The 16,647-nt window shown below is 44.7% G+C and overlaps 1 long non-coding RNA gene across 1 annotated transcript in view; it reads left to right on the top strand.

Annotated features, from left to right (window-relative positions):
- The first annotated feature begins 217 nt into the window (after positions 1–217).
- LOC115097300 overlaps positions 218–16,647 on the top strand; it is a 62,469-nt gene continuing 46,039 nt past the window's right edge. Inside the window, exon 1 of the long non-coding RNA XR_003858255.1 lies at positions 218–724. This is a non-coding gene — a long non-coding RNA (uncharacterized LOC115097300). The remainder of the gene's footprint in view (positions 725–16,647) is intronic.

Here is a 16,647-nt window from a genome sequence, read left to right as displayed (position 1 = left end):
TCTCCTATCAAATATTAAGGATTTTGGAAAGGCTCTTAAAGCATATTTTTGCTCCATTGCCTATAAGATCACGTATAGTTACAGTTTTTATGACTTTTGCATATCTTAATTTGTGTTTTAACTATTAGCCAGTCTTTTACTACTGTTTATCTCTTATCTGTTTTATTTTGTAATTTTATGTACGTAACCAAACTGCAAACCGCATAGATCAATTACCTAATTGTATAAGCGGTATATAAGAACTTTTAAATAAATAAATAAACAAGGAAGCAATGTAAGAACTTAACAAATTGTGGGCTGTCCCGAAAAAGCACAGTTCACGAGTGCCCTTGCTGCTGTCGTCACACGGACAATCGGCCTTACATTTCTTGATTTTTATGCTCTCCTGATCGGTTCTTTGACATGGTTGTGACATCACAGTTACCAAGCGTCTTGTAACCTTCTCCTCTGTCGACGCGTCGAGACGATGTAATAAAATGATGATCTATTAGAGGAGGTTACCCTATGTGACTTTTAGAAGTGGGGGGAAGACAGAAGGTAAAATTTATCCTTGCAACAAAAAAGTTAAAGCAGCTGATGGGTGCAGTGGAATTTTCTCGCTCCTCCCAGAGAGAGAGGCCGCTCCCTGCAGATTCTTCAGATGCGCGAAGGGGGCGGTTCCGGCCATTTCTACTTTCCATGTTGCATAACCGTGCGCAAACTTCAGTGTTGGCCAGTATTCAGGGTAAGCAATTATCTTTTGATCTTTAATTCCCTGAGATTCGATTAAATAACCAAAGTAAGTCACTTACTTATAAGGAATTAGAGGAAAGGTCAGCTCTGTTACACCTGAGTCATGATTCATTTCAGGAGGTTCAGCCGGTGCCACCCAGAGGTGAAAAATTGGGTTACCTACCACAGCTGAACTAAAATGGCCAGCCTGCGACCTTGGTCTGTCCTTAAAAACTTTTTTATGATCACATAGCTGGAATCATATGGGTCTAGGTCAGGAGTTCCCAAATCTAGCCCTGGGAAACCTCCAGCAGGTCTGCTTTGCAGCAGGGCCACAATATGCGAATGATCTTGGTCACCAGGGCAAATGCTCATAGACACTTCTTATGAATATTCATGATGCACATCCGGAAATGCAGACCGCTTGGGGGCTTCTCAATGGCTGGGTTTAAAAACTGACCAGTTATTTATTTACATTTCTGTTCTTTAAATAATGTATGCAAGCATGAAGCCAATTGAATTTTTAAAAAAGCAGAAATCCTTAAGGGTGGAGTTGCAATGTAAGTTTATTTCATTTTTTGTGTTATAGTTACAGATTCTGAACACTGAGCTCCTCAAATGAATTACCGTATCTATTTCATAATCTGCCTTTTTGGCTGGCTGTCCCCATGGGGTGAAGCAGTGTCTTTATGCCTCACTATTCAGCTGAATTAGGATGGCCCAAGAATAATAAATACAGCCCAGCACCTCAAGATTAGAAAACTTTATTCTGCAGAACTGTGCACATGGGTTAAACAATGTACACTGATGAATTATGACTCTGTTTGTGATGCTTGGATAAAATAATGTGTGCTCCATGTTAGTCCTCTTAAATGCATAGAAATAAACCAAAACAAATGATACCTTTTTATTAGATTAGCAATACATTGTGGTGCTTAAAATCTATTTTAAACAATTGCCTACTTATATCTGCTCTGCCCTATCCTACCCTACCTTAAGAATATAAATACCAGACTGGGTCAGAACAAAGGTCCATCGAGCCCAGCATCCTGTCTCTGACGGTGACTAATCCAGGTCACAAGTACCTGGCAGGATCCAAAAGAATAGGTCCAGTCTTTCTTGCTGATAACCAGAGATAAACAGTGGCTTTCCTAAATCTATTTGACTAATAATTGTTTATGGACTTTTCCTCCAAGAACTGGTCTAAACCCTTTTTAAACCCAGCTATGTTAACTGCTTTCACTACAACCTCCGGAACAAATTTCACAGTTTAATTGTTCACTGAGTGAAAAAAAAAAAAAAAAGTTCTCAGATTTTTTTTAAATGTGCTACCTATTAGCTTCATGGAGCATCCTCTGATCGTAATACTATTGGAAAGAGTAAATAACTGTTTCCACCCCACTCGTTATTTTATAGACCTCTATCATCTCCCCTGAGCCATTTCTTCTCCAAGCTGAAGAGCCCTAACCTGTTTAGTCTTTCTTCATAGGAGAACCATTCCATCCCCTTTATCATTTTTTAGTCACCCTTCTCTGTACTTTTTCTAGTTCCACTATATCTTTTTTGAGACTGGGCAACCAAAATTGCACACAATACTCAACCTGCAGTATTATGATGTCTTACATTTTATTTTCCATTCCTTTCTTAATAATGCCTAACATTCCATTTGCTTTTTTGACCGCCATGCATACTGAGCTGAGGATTTCAAAGTATTGTCCACAGTGATTCCACAATCTTTTTCCTGGGTGGTGCCACCTAATGTGGAAACCACGTCCCTGGGTCTGGAGAGAGGCAACAGCGTAGTCAGGCAATGCAGAGGTCCGGGTCTGGAGAGAGGCAACGGCGTGGTCAGGCAAAGCAAAGTCAAAGTCCGTGTAGGCAATCCAAGGGAAGGTGCAAAACAGGAACGAAGAGGCAAGGAGTCAGGAACCAGGAACAGCGAGGAAAAGGAACACGGGAGTGAGATGAAACTCTAAAGGAGGCAACGAGTACTCGACCAGCGAGGAGACCTGTTGCAAAGGCAAAGCTAGGGAGCGGAGCCCGGGTTTAAGTACCAGCGCTCCGCTGACGTCATCATCCGGGACTGCGGTCAGGTGCCCTACTTAAACATTGGAGAAGCGTGCGCACGCGCCTAGGGAGGGGTGCGGCGCCGTGTAGCAGCGTCTCTCCGCGGGCCACGCGGAGAGGCCCAACGTGAAGCAATGGAGGTGGTGGCTGGACCGGGAACGCCAGGTACCGTAGCTGAGCCAGAGACACCAGGGGAGGCCCCAGGACGGAGCTGACGGCCCACCGCCACCAGAGATGAGGAACCAGGAGCTGGAGTTACTGCAGAAAGGTGAAAGGGCCGCGCCGCGGGTCTGCCGCGGACGGCACGTGTAACAATAGGACCTTACTATTACTACTGCAATTTATGATTTTAAACTGCTAATTGACATATGCCTCCTAACCCATGACTCTTTAATTTCCTGTGACTGCATGAGAGGTTTTGTCAAACACCTTTTGAAATCCAGATTGTATTATATCAACTGACTCACCCCTGTCCATATGTTTATTAACCTCTTCAAAAAACCTAACAGATTTGTAAAACAAGGCTTCCTGTTGCTTAATCCATGTTGGCTCTCTTCCATTGATCTGTGGCTATCCAGATGGCCAGTTATTTTGTTCATGAGAATAGCTTCTACCATTTTGCTCGGCACTCGCATCAGGTTCACTGGTCTGTAGTTTCCTGGAACTTCCAGGAACCCTTTTTAAAAATGGGCATTAGGTAGGCAACCTTTCAATTCACATGTATCATCATAAGCTGATTTGAATAAGAAGTTAGAGATTACTAACAATAAATCTGCAATCTCATTTTTTATTTGATGTGTATACCGTCCAATCCCAATGATTTAGTACTCTTTAAGTTTGTCAGTTTGCTCTATTAATTCTTTCTAGTTCACCATGGTGTGCTTCATCACCCTCAAAGAAAGTTTCCAGTGTAGGTATCTCCTTAGTACAGACCGAAGAGAAGAATTAATTTAGTTTTTCTGCTATGGCCTTGTCTTTCTTGAGTGTCCCTTTTACTCCTTGGTCATCTAGTACTCTAATTGACTTCCTCACAAGCTTCTTACTTAAAAAATAGTTGAAAAAAGTTTTATTTTTGATTTTTGCCTTTCTGGCAAGCTTTTATTCAAATACTCTTTCCACCGTATGTCCTTTTGGCTTTAATAGCCTCTTTCACTTCACCGTTTAACCAAGATGACTATCGCTTGGTCCTCATTGTACTTTTGCTAATGCGTGAGATACATTTAGCCTGGGCTTCCAAAGTTTGTAACCTTTGCAACCGCTCCGTTTATTATTTGTTTCTAATTTTCTCACTTTATCATAGTCTCCTTGTTTAAAGTTAAATGCTTTCTGCAGTACTTTTCCTTAATGTCCTCCCTTCAGTGATTTACTATATGTTAAATTTGATCACATCATGATCACTGTTGCCAAGCAGACTCACCACTCTTACCTTTCACACCAGATTCTGAATCGCAGAGTAGTCCTCCATGTATCGGTTTCAGGACAGCTGCTCCATGAAATGTTCATAGCATCTAGAAACTTTACCTCCTTAGCTATTGGGGTAATTGAAATATCCCATTATTATTATTTCCTAATTTCTTAGCTTTCCTAATTTCTGTTAGCATTTCTCTGTCTCTTCATCCGTGCAAGGTGGACTGTAGAATATCCCCACCGCTATACTCTTCCTATCACACATGGACTTTCTATCCATAGAGATTCTAAATTGCATTTTATTTCCTGCAGAACTTTTATCCTGTTTGACTTTATGACCTCTTTAATAAATAGTGCCACTTCTCCACCAATTTGACCTGGCTTACCATTTTGATATAATTTGAACCCTGGTATCAAAGTGTCCCTTTGATTTTATCCTCCTTTCACCGGATTTCTAAGATGCCTATTATGTCTACATCTTTGCTCAGTGCTATACATATTCTAACTATCCATTCTTATGTTTTAGACTTCTGGCAATCACATGCAGATTTAAATGCACCTGGGTCTCTTCTGCCTTTATCATAACCCTACCCTAGCTTACTGTATTTATTGTGTAATCATTTTCATCTTTAGAAGCATATTTACCTTTTCTTCAATTTTATCTTTCTAAAATATTTATTGAAGGACGGGAAGAGAATAGCATTTGTTTGACTGCAAGAGGAAAGGGTTAATAGCGTTTTCTGTCCTTTTTGGCTAATTATGAGAATAAAGTCTTGGTGTTTTACCAAATATATAGAACACAGGCACACACACTGCATATATTGTGTCAGGAGCGTTCCCCCAGCTCATCCACACCCTGCCCATATGGTGCTTTGCCAGAGACATAATTAACATGGGAGGATTTGCACTGGAATCAGGTCAGAATGTTCAACCTGACTGTAAAGGTATAATGTGAGAATTAATCAATGGAAGAGCTGTGTCATGCTAGTGTCTGTGGCCAGAAAAGCATAATAATAATAATAATAATATCTTTTATGGAGGTGCTGGGGGAATGGAAAGAGAGTGGTCAAGGAAATAGATCCAGAGAGAAAGCTGATTAATTTGGCACATGGCAAACTCGTATAAGCTTGGGGAAACAAAGCAAGCCGGCAGCCGGAAACATTCCTTGCTTCAGTTTCTGGAGACTCTGCAGTTATTCAAATATTTTAAGATAAATAAATAAAATAGAAATTCCTCTCCAATAAGGGCAACTGATTGAGAACACGGGACTGAACTGCTACTCCAGTCCATGCAGCATAAACAGCTCTGTTTGTGCAATGATGCATTGCTGGCTTATTTTTCAAACAGTTGTTTCTGCGTTTCCCAAGTTGCTTTACAGTGCAGGGAATCGAGTTTATTGGGAAATGATGTCAGCCTCTGCGAAAAATGTTGGCTGGCCTGAGATCATTTGACTGAACTTTCCTAGCAATCATTAATAACTAACAACTTCTAGTCACCAGTCATAAAAGTGAGTAAAGCAGTGACCCACTTGCAAAGATCTCTTTTCATCCTGAAACAAAAAAAAAAAAATCCTTTCTGAGCCTTGCTTTTGTGGCGTATAATTAGATAAGACCTCCCGTTCCATCTCCGTGCTGGCTGACGTTCAAACGGTGTCCCCGGCTGCACATGAGTTGCATTCTTTGTTGACCCAACTAGCATGGAAAACTCAAGAAATGGTCCCTCCCAAAGAGGGGAGGGCAATCCCCAGAATACCACCCCCCCCCCTTGAAGGGAGCCCTGTTAATTGGATTGAGAGGGGTTTGACGCTGCATTGCTAGGCTTTGCAGGCCCTGGAAGCCTTTCTCTGAGTACATCCTTGCTAGGATGCCTGGTAAAAATGTCTCCCACTTCCTTATCATCCCAGGATCCCTGCCCCTGCTGGCTGAGTCACTGCGTGAGGATGGCACTGTCTCTCTTCCTTCCTGGCTGGGTCCTTGAAGGGTGGGGGGGGGGGGGGGTGGCTGTCGAGTTTAAGAAGGAAGCGGCCGGCAGATGTTACCAATCTGAGGACCCTGCCCCTACAATGACAAAGCTGCTTGGCTTTTTTGTCTGCAGGCTGCTGTCGGCAACCAGTGCCCTGAATTTTCCGACAAACATGGACGCAGCTTGTTTCACATGAGATTTCTCTTCTGGTCCTAGGGTGGTTCATGCACTTAGGACTGGTTCCGCCAGTATTTTGGGGGTCCTATTTAAGGTCTAGTCAAAAGTCCCACACAAAAATAATCCCCCAAACCTCACAGAATCGAGGGTTATTGAAACAATTTTGAGTGAAGGGGAGCGTTTACGCCTCTGAAATCCTTCTCAGATTACCCAAGAAATTCAGGCTTCACATTTAAATGAATCATATTTGCAAGAGTTTTGCATGCAGACCCTGAGTGCATAAATGCAAAATGTTTCCTAGAGTTTTTTCCTGACTTTAATGAGCTTTGACTTTTAGCATCTTTCACTTGATATTTCTTCCACTGGCTCCTTCTGGCTAATTCCTAGAGTTGTTCTGAGAAATATACGTAGAAATGGGTTTATTTTATAGACTGGTAAGAAAATGAAAGCATCAAGGTGAAAAATATATATGTTCTCAGTTGGAACAGAGCCATTAAGAGCTCCTGATGCATCCACAATGCTCTTTTCGTTCCTGAGGAGAGATTCGCATTGGAAGTTCTCTTACATTTAAAAGTTCCCTTACATTTAAAACTAATTGGAGAAAATCTTTTTTCACTCAACGCACAATTAAACTTTGGAATTTGTTGCCAGAGGATGTGGTTAGTGCAGTTAGTATAGCTGTGTTTAAAAAAGGATTGGATAAGTTCTTGGAGGAGAAGTCCATTACCTGCTATTAATTAAGTTTACTTAGGGAATCGCCTCTGCTATTACTTGCATCAGTTGCATGGGATCTTCTTGGTGTTTGGGTAATTGCCAGGTTCTTGTGACCTGGTTTGGCCTCTGTTGGAAACAGGATGCTGGGCTTGATGGACCCTTGGTCTGACCCAGCGTGGTAATTTCTTATGTTCTTCTGTCCCATCGCCGCTAGGACTCTGCTGGTGATCTGGGATGATCCCCATGCAGGCATCACCCAGAGACGTGTAAAGCTTGAGGAGCTAAGAAAGGGGACTTAGGGTTTGAAGCCCTTCCCCCAAATCTGTAACGATTTATTAAATAAAATATATTTAGCTCTGAAAATCAGTGAGGCCTATGGATAAGACTGAAAGAAGAAGAAGCAACAGCAGGAGAGCCAGGAAACAGGCAAAATGACATTCTGGTCATTCTAGTGTGGCCCAATGCCCTAGCTGGTTGGAGATGAGGTTTCTTGCGATTTTAGTAATGCAGAGTTAGTTCTGGGGAAGAAATCATCACCGCACAGACCCCTTCTTCTGAGGCCATCTGAAGTTTCTGAGGCAAATAAATTGTTGATTTGTACAGTTAGAAGCACACCTGATCAACCCCGGGTATTAGTTTGCTTCATAATGTACAATTAGCAATTTGTTGTGCGGATTCTGCTGTTTGTCTTTGTGGTATTATTTTGTCATGTTTATTTATTTATGGAAATATAAACAAACCGCTTTGCAGGCCTTTAAAAATAAAGACTGCCCACAGTAATGTATAAAGAATCAAAAAAAGGGCAATACATCAAACACATATTCAAACTTAACATACACAAACCAATGACAAAAAAACAAATAAACAAACAAAGGCGGTAAAACAATCCTTCGCCCATGGAAATGGTCTGCTCCAAATTTTGCAGGCTCTCACAAAATTACTCCCATAGAGGTGAATTTTAAGACCTGCGCGCTTGTTCACATGTGCTCACGTTTTCCGGCTCGTGTACATGGCTGCGCCATTTTTATTACATATACGCGTATATGCGCGTATAGCCTTGAGCCTGTCATAAAATCGGCTATACGCGCGTACATGTGCGCACGACTTTATATTAATGCACAAATGTGCACAAATGCCGCCTCGCTTGCGTAAGTGGGGGGAGGATTTTAGTAGATATACGCGCCAATGCAATTACCTGTTTCTCCAGTTAGTTCCCAGTTCGCCCCAGTAAAGGAGAGGACTTCCAAAATCCCCTAGCTAACTTGCCTTCCTTTTACCCTATTAAACCCGACCATTAAAACTCTGCTGACCAGCCTAATTTTTTGTTATTTTATTACTTACACTCTGTCCGTAGCAGAAGTAAAGTTATGCGGTAGGGCACCAGGAGAAACGCACGTATTTGTGCGTTTTTTAAAAATCCACACAGCGCGTGCCGAGGCGAATCATGCGCGTATCTCCCGAGCGTGGCCCTTTTAAAATCTGCCAGTCAGTATATTGGGCTGTTTTCTTCTGTTATAGAGTTTCGCATTGTATGATTATTTATTATATGCTGGCTGCTCCTCGCCTTGGGCACTCACTGGAACATGAATTAAGAATTAACAGTAATGTAGCGCAGACATGGAAGGAGCAAGCGGCATGAGGATGGATTACAACAACCTTACAGCATATCTGTTTGTCAATATTTATTCAACTGACGCTATTTGCCTTTTGCATTCCTGCAAGAGGCACTGGAAAGATTGTATCAGCAAAAGTACCATACCACGGAGCAGATGCAGGGTTTTGAGAATAAACGGCCACCCTTTACATGCAAACATAAATCTTAATTTAAAGAAAAGAAGAAACAAAAACCTGAACATTTTTGTTTCATGAAAGTTTGGTTGTTGAAATCTTCAACAGAATATTCCCTCGAGGCAAAGTACTCACACCTGGAATGAAGACACGGAATAGTTTTAAAACATATATTTCAGCAATATTACAAATATTTGAATATGTGCACCGCATTTATTTTATTACTCAGTTTATTTGACAAAGATGCATTAAAATTGCAGATGAGTTGCTCCCCAAAACAGCACATACATCATACATACATCGACTGTTATGCCTGTCGGTCGCAGACGGCTGCGACCGCGTGCACTCACTTCTTGCACCACTCTCCTGCGGTGTAGAGTGGCACGGGCCACTCTACACCGCCGCGTTCCCCGGGTCTCCTCATGGCGGCATGGACGCCGTTACCACCCTCTATGACTTTGAGGCTATCGTAGACGTGCGCGAGTCACCGGCCCCGCCTTTGAAGCTTCTTTGGCGGGAACCTCGGGGGCGTCCCTGTTTGATGACATCATTGGACTGCTGTATTTAAGCTCCACCTTCGCCCCCAGCTAGCCGACTTGGCAACAAGTTCCGTACGAGTCTACAGCTCCTGCCTTTGTGTTCCTGAGACTTCGCTGCCTAGCCTTTGCTCCTGGACCCTGTCTGGCACCCGCTCCTCGGGGGTCAGTGTGCGCTCCTACAGGGTCTCGCTCCCCTGGCCTACCCCGCTCCTCGGGCTGGCCCTGCGCCTCCTGGGTTCTATTCTGCAAGGCTTTCTACCTCTCGGAATTCTCCCTGGAACACCGCGGCAACCTGTGAGTTCCACGACAGGGCTTCCCCGCTCCTCGGGGCCACGCCTACAAGTATGTAGAGACTCTCAGAGCTTCCCCCCGCTCCTCGGGGTTGTGCTCTTGGATATCACTGTGACTGTCAGCCCCGCTCCTCGGGGTTGTGCTCTCGGAAATCACTGTGACTGTCAGCCCCCACTCCTTGGGGTTGCGTCTATTCTAGACTGCCGGCATTTCCCGCTCTCCGGGACTCTGCCTACATCTGCAACGGAGATCTGGCTTGGGATTTCCTGCTCCGCGGGTTGGCCTGCATGTTTGCATCAACGCTCTCTACGCTGCGCAAGCTCCGCCCATCAAGGCTGCCTTCCCGGAGAACCTCTTGCATGTCTAGTCTTCCGCCTTCCACTCCGTGGTCTGTCTGGCGCCTCCTCCCTTCAGGGTCTCAGCCCAGGTACTGCCTCCAGCCTGCCATCCTACTGGGGCAACCTCCTGATCCCTGGGGACCTCTCCATCACTGTGCCCAGAGCTCCCTGCTGTGCCTAGAACCTCGCCTCCCGAGGTAGCCACAACTCGCATCTCGGGCCAAGGGTCCACACACCTACGAATCATAACATCGTCAAAGTATTCTCTTGCTTATTTCTTGGATCTTTTCCCCTCTGCAGTTCTCATTCACAGTTCTGCCTTTTTCTTTTTCTGCACACTTAAATTGTGGACATACCCAGTGCTATTTCAACATCTCTGTTCTATTAAGGGTACTGTTTAGCTGACCCTGCCGGTTTGCATAGATCGGATTTAGCAAGGGCGGTGCAAACACGGGAGAGGAGAGGGATGGATGATGAACAGTACAGTAGCATTCTGAGCAGCTGCTGCAATTATAGTGCCTCATTCAAAAAAGGATTTCCCCCCCCCCCCCCCACCACCCATTCTGCACCTATGCTCATTGCAAAGAAAGAAGAATTTGTTAAAATATTAAAAGGTGAATTTTAAAAGCCCGGCACGCACAAATGAAAAGAGTGCACATATCAGGGCAGCGGCGGATTCACGATGTCGGACCGGCCCGGGTATTCGCCGCCCAGGCCGGCCCAGGACACATCACGTGGTCTGCCGAGCGCGGCTCTGTCACGGCCGCGCACGGCAGACCACGTGACTGGAGCGATCGGCCCACCGGTGGATGCCCGATCCCCCGATAGGCCAATCCGCCCCTGTATCAGGGTGTGGGTGTGGTCTGGGGGGGACGGGACATAGGCATTCCTGGATTTAAACGTCAAATTAGTGCGTAAATGCCTGCGCGCACAGGCGCACGCGCCGGGGTCCCCTGCCGCGTAATTTTACTTCTGCTACGGAGGACTGTGTAAGCAATAAATAAAGATAAATACATCGCTGGGGTTTTAGGGGTCGGGGCTAAGAAGAGAGAAGAGAGGCTATTAAACTGGGGGGGGGCTTGGAAGTCCTATCCCTTATCTGAACTGGGAAAACTGGTAATGGCGTCAGCATGCGCGACTATTATAATCCCCCCCCCCCCCACTTCCGCTGTAGAAGCGGCATTTGGGCGCTCAGAGGCGCGTCCACTTCAAATCAGGCGCTCACGTGCATGCGTTCAGGTTATTTTTGCCGTGCGCCATGTGCGCGCATGTGTTATAAAACGGCTGTGCGCCCGGGCGTGGGCTGGCGAGTGCGCCACATGTGCGCCCCGCACGCCTGTCTTTCTGTGTTATTTTTGCCTTAGGAAATGAAGTGGAAGCCAGAAAGCAAAATGGATAGGTTAATGCCTTGTTTACTGCTGCTGGATGCTTTTTTTTTTTTTTTTTCAGCGTGTCTGCACTAAATGAATGGGGCAACCCTGAAAGTGAACACAAAATAGTTATGGGTAGCAAAGTTATAGCGCTGGTGCCAAACACCTCCCCAGCACGGAAGCAGCGAGCATTTCTCCTCTCACGCCCTACAACCTTCCCATTTTGTTTTTTTTTTCCCTTGCCTTGGATTTCTGTTTGCATTCATGATTTTTAGAATGTGCCTCTCTTTCCATTGCACTGCTCACTACTGCCTGCCTGCCAGCGTCTTGGTTCCTGGGTCGGTTCTCTTGCAGCATCCCTTCCGTAATGCCGGCCTCCTTGTGGCTTAGCCAATGGGAATGCACGCCCTGTAATGCAAATGAGAGGGGGGTGTGGCTACAGGCTAAAGAACTCCCAGGACAAGACATGGCAGCTCTCAAGCAACGCCTGCTAACTCCAAAGAGCAGAGGGTGGCAAGAACTGGTTTGAGCCAGACGTAGGCGGTTGAAGTAAATCTCTTGGACACTTTGACAGCCTGGCGCTCAGCAGGGTGGCCCTAGCAGGGCCGAAGCGCAGCTTTCCAGCACATGGAATCCCACCCCCCTCTCCCCCTCTGTGGGTTAACACCCCCTTGTTTGCGCTTCCTGCTGGTGTGAGGTGGAACTGCAGTTCGGAGGTGGGAAGGGATGCCTCGTGTATCCTTGGGACAGTCACAGCCCTTTGGGGGGGGGGGGGGCGAAGCCAGCACAGGCAAGGAGCACAGAGGGGACAGTAGGCCTCTGACCGACCTGCCAGATTTCCCACCCACCCTGCGAGGAGTAGGGGTCGGGAATATGGGTAAAATGGAATTGGGATAACGGTGGCTGGGGGTGGGGTAAGAAGTCTGGGGTTCCTTCCTATCCTTCCTTGGGTTCACCAGAGGGACAAGTAACCCGTGACTAATTTCATGGCCCCCTGGCCATTTGGGGGCGCCCTACGACTGTTGCCGCCGTAGAGAGGGCCTTGGACTGGCCAAGGGGTGGCTAATGGCACGGGCCTTGGACTGGCCAAGGGGACTGGCCAAGGGGATGGCAAATGGCACGGGCCTTGTTGTACTGCAGGCTGAGGATAAGTGCCAGCTGGGGCCGACTCAGGTTGTTGCTGCAGGCTGCGGTGTCCTGTGGTTGCCCTCAGGGTTAATACTCCCTTGGGCAGATTCTTGCCAACTCATGGGCAAACGCCAAAGGACAGAATAATAAGTTGGACCCATGAGAGGATAAGAATGGTGGAGAGGGAATGGGGAACCAAGGTTTCTTGGTTTGTATTGTCAGATCTGTACACTCCAATAAGGTCATTTGCCCTGCACAGGACCCTTAATATATTTATTTATTTATTTATTTATTTATTTATTTATTTAAAGTTTTTTTCTATACCGGCATTCACGAAGAAAATCGCATCAATCCGGTTTACAATTAACAAGTGGTGAGGAAACACAAAATAATAATAAAATTAGTAATAATAAACTTTAACAGGTGTTTGATAAAAGGTTGCAGTTACAATAAAACAAGGGTATTACACAACTTGGAAATGAGAAAAGGGGCTGGTAGTTTAACATAGAGAACAAGTTTGCCAATTAATGGTGAGAACTAAGTTATATCATTTGCAACGTCAATGAATTACCCTTTTGAGGTGGAGTTATTAATTACCATGTTAAGAAAAAGTCTAAGCATAAGTTAATGGTAAATGAAGGTTCAGTTGGGGTCTGGAAAGGCTTTCATAAAAAACCACGTTTTGAGTCTTTTCCTAAAAGTGGGAAGGCAGGGTTCCTGTCGCAAATCTGGTGGGATGGAGTTCCATAGTGTCGGTCCTGCAGTGGAGAAAGCCCTGTCTCTGGTGGTTATGTGCCGAGTGGTTTTGGAGTGTGGTACTTGTAGGGATTCTCTGAGGGACTCTCTGATGGGTCTGGAGGAAGTATATTTTCTGAAAGGAATTTGGAGGTTAAGTGGAGAGTATTGATGGATGGCTTTGTAGATAGTAGTTATGGATTTAAATAAAATTCTGTAATGAATTGGCAGCCAATGAAGGTCTTTGAGAATTGGAGATATGTGGTCTCTTCTCCGAGTGTTTGTTAATATTCTCGCTGCCGTGTTTTGTACCATCTGAAGGGGTTTGGTGTGAGATGACGGGAGACCTAATAGAATAGCGTTGCAATAATCTAATTTAGCGAAGATTATTGATTGCAATACTGTTCTGAAGTCGTGAAAGTGGAAAAGTGGTTTTATTCTTTTTAAGACTTGGAGTTTGTGGAAGCAGTCCTTAGTAGTTTGATTTATAAATGATTTTAGGTTTAGCCTGTTATCGATAATAGCTCCCAGGTCTCTTACTTGTGAAATTTGTAAGTTGTGTGGAGGATTTGTGTTGATGTTACTGTTTTCAGTGGAAATTAGAAGGAATTCGCTTTTTGAAGAATTTAGTATTAGGTTTAGGCTGGAGAGGAGTCCGTTGATTTTTAGAAGACAAGATTCCCAGAATTCTAGAGTTTTAGTGTAGGATTCTTTGAGGGGGATGAAGATCTGGACATCATCCGCGTATAAAAAGTGTTTAAGGTTTAATTCGGTTAACAGTTGGCAGAGGGGGAGCAGGTAAATGTTAAAGAGCGTAGGTGAGAGGGAGGAGCCCTGCGGAACTCCCAAAGATGAAGGATAATGCTGAGATTCTTTGTTTTGTATTTTGACTTTGTAGCCTCTGTTCCCCAAGAATGATTTGAACCAAGACAAAGCTGTACCTGTTATTCCAATGTTCGCTAATTGAATTAGTAAGGTGGAGTGGTTAACCGTATCAAAGGCAGCTGAGAGGTCCAGGAGGATCAGTAGGTAAGCTTGACCTTTATCGAGGCCCATGATAAGGTAGTCTGTTAGGGATATGAGTAGTGATTCAGTACTTAAAGATTTTCGGAAACCATATTGGGTCGGGAACAGAATTTTGTGTTCTTCGAGGTAGTCTGAAAGTCTGGCGTTAACTAATTTTTCTGTTACCTTGGCTAAGAAAGGGAGATTGGATATTGGACAGAAGTTGGAGGGATCTTTAGGATTTAAGTTGGGTTTTTTTAAGAGCGGTTTGATGGAGGCAGTTTTAAGGTCATCTGGGTAGATTCCTTGGGCTAATGAACAGTTGATAATGTCTGTCAGAGCTTTGGAGATGGTGTCTGGTATTAGTAGGAGTAGTTTGGATGGGATGTGGTCTAATGGATGTGACGATGGTTTTATTTTCTTTAAAACCGATAGTATCTCTGAAGTTGTGGTGGGTTCAAAGGATTGTAGAGTAATGACTTTGTTGGGATGGAGGTAAGAATTGAATGGTGCTAAGGTGTTGGACTTCAGCTGTGTTAGAAGGTTGGAAATTTTGTTGCTGAAGAAAAGGGCCAAGTCCTCTGCTTTTTCTTGCGCTTGTATATTATATTAGCTTTCATCATAATTTAATAAAGGTTGCAGCCATTTGTACCTACAGCCTGCCTAACGTCCTTATTGGAATTAAGAAAAGTAAGAACCGTGAGTTCCTGACTTAGGTCAAATCAGACTTGCATGTGACATTCTGGATTTGAGAAGTTGCTGCCGGGGTAATTTTGTAACAGCCCCATAAATTTTAAATCTTAGATTGCAAGCCGCCTGCAAGCAGGGAGGGAGATATCTTACTGGCCTTGAGCTGCCATTAAAAGGACTGAACTAAATCTAAAGAAATGAAAGCACATTTTAAATCTAACGCATACTTAAGTTGTCCCAGTTTTCAATGGGAAAGATTCAAGCAGGCTCTCCTTTCATTTAAAAAATGTATAAAGCACACTGATCACAAGCTTCCAGGTGGGACACAACATTACACGCATAAAAATTCAACTAGCAGACATAAAGCAATCCTAGAAGTGATGCCTCAGTACTGAGCAGTCGTAGGCACGAACCGAAGCCGGGGGAGCTTAAACCGCATGTGCAAGGGCCTTTTTGGAAAAGACGTGTTTTTAACTGCTTTTTGAATAGCTTGACAAATGGAATTACCCGGAGCTGCTCAGGTCCAGAAAATTGGTCCAGCCGCTGAGAATACCCTATCTGGTGTCTCATCGAGATGCGCTGATATATCCAAAAAAACCAAAACCCAGACTGTGAGGATCTGCGTGCATGGGAGGCCACATTGCCACTAAATAGCTTATGAATAGTTGCTGCAGTTTTATATTGAGTTCTCCAATGCAGGCCATATAAGAACAGGTGTAATATGGTCACACAGGCCCTCGAAATGCACCCAGCTGTGTTCTGAGCAACCTGTAAAGATCTTAGGACGCCAGCTGGAAGACCGATGTACAGAGAACTGCGGTAGTCTAGGCTGGAAAAGAGCAAAGCTTCCAGCACCAAGCAAAATCCGAGCTTCCTAGCAGTAGTTTTTAACCGAAGTAATATTAAAGAAGGTGGCTCTAGCCACAGCTTTGGACTTGAACACACATTATCAGTCCTGGCTCTAGGACCCCCTCCAAGGCTTGAGATACAGTTGATATCCGACATCCTTCCCAGTTGGATGTCGATGGTAGCCTTTCCAGGATCACCACCTCGGGCTTTTCTATAGTTAATAACAGTTTACTGTGAACGCGCCGTTGTTCTCTGAGAGACAAATGGACACCCGTTTGAACAGAATATCCCGTGTAGCTCCAAATGGGATAAAAACAACTGCCTGCATTCATTTATAGTTGCTAACATGCACACAGATCTATTTTTTATTTTTTTGAGGAAAGTAAGTGCATAATTGAAAATGCAAAAATATTCCTATAAGTGCAAACCCCTCCCCCCGCGCACACCTGGGAACAGTCTCTGCTCAGTGCAGGTTAAGCCTATGCCAACGCAGGCCATTCCTGCAGGGAAACGCTCTTTTACCTGCGGCACGTAGGGTGGCCAACTGGCTCCAGATTTTCAGGACAGGTTCATCCAACCCTGGTTGCATCCCAGTGCATGCAGGGACGTACAGCTGTGCATTTCTTAAGGCATGCATCGGTAAGTCAGAGCTGCAAGTCCCTGCATGCAATGGATCAACCTGCCCTGAAAATCTGGAGCCAGTTGGCCACCCTAGCGGGAAGGCCTTGAAAATGACCCTTGCTGCGTCTTAACTCTTTGGTGTCCGAATGCTCTGTGATGCTACGGAAACCTTGATGCTTTCTGGTACTTTTAAAGCTTTCCTTTAGTGAAAAGAAAGGAACCGCGCAAGCTCAAAATGAGTGCTCAGCTTTGTTT

This window comes from Rhinatrema bivittatum, chromosome 8 (assembly GCF_901001135.1).
Source record: "Rhinatrema bivittatum chromosome 8, aRhiBiv1.1, whole genome shotgun sequence".
In the NCBI taxonomy this organism is placed as follows: Eukaryota; Metazoa; Chordata; class Amphibia; order Gymnophiona; family Rhinatrematidae; genus Rhinatrema; species Rhinatrema bivittatum.
This window is presented reverse-complemented; position numbering and strand designations above follow the sequence as displayed.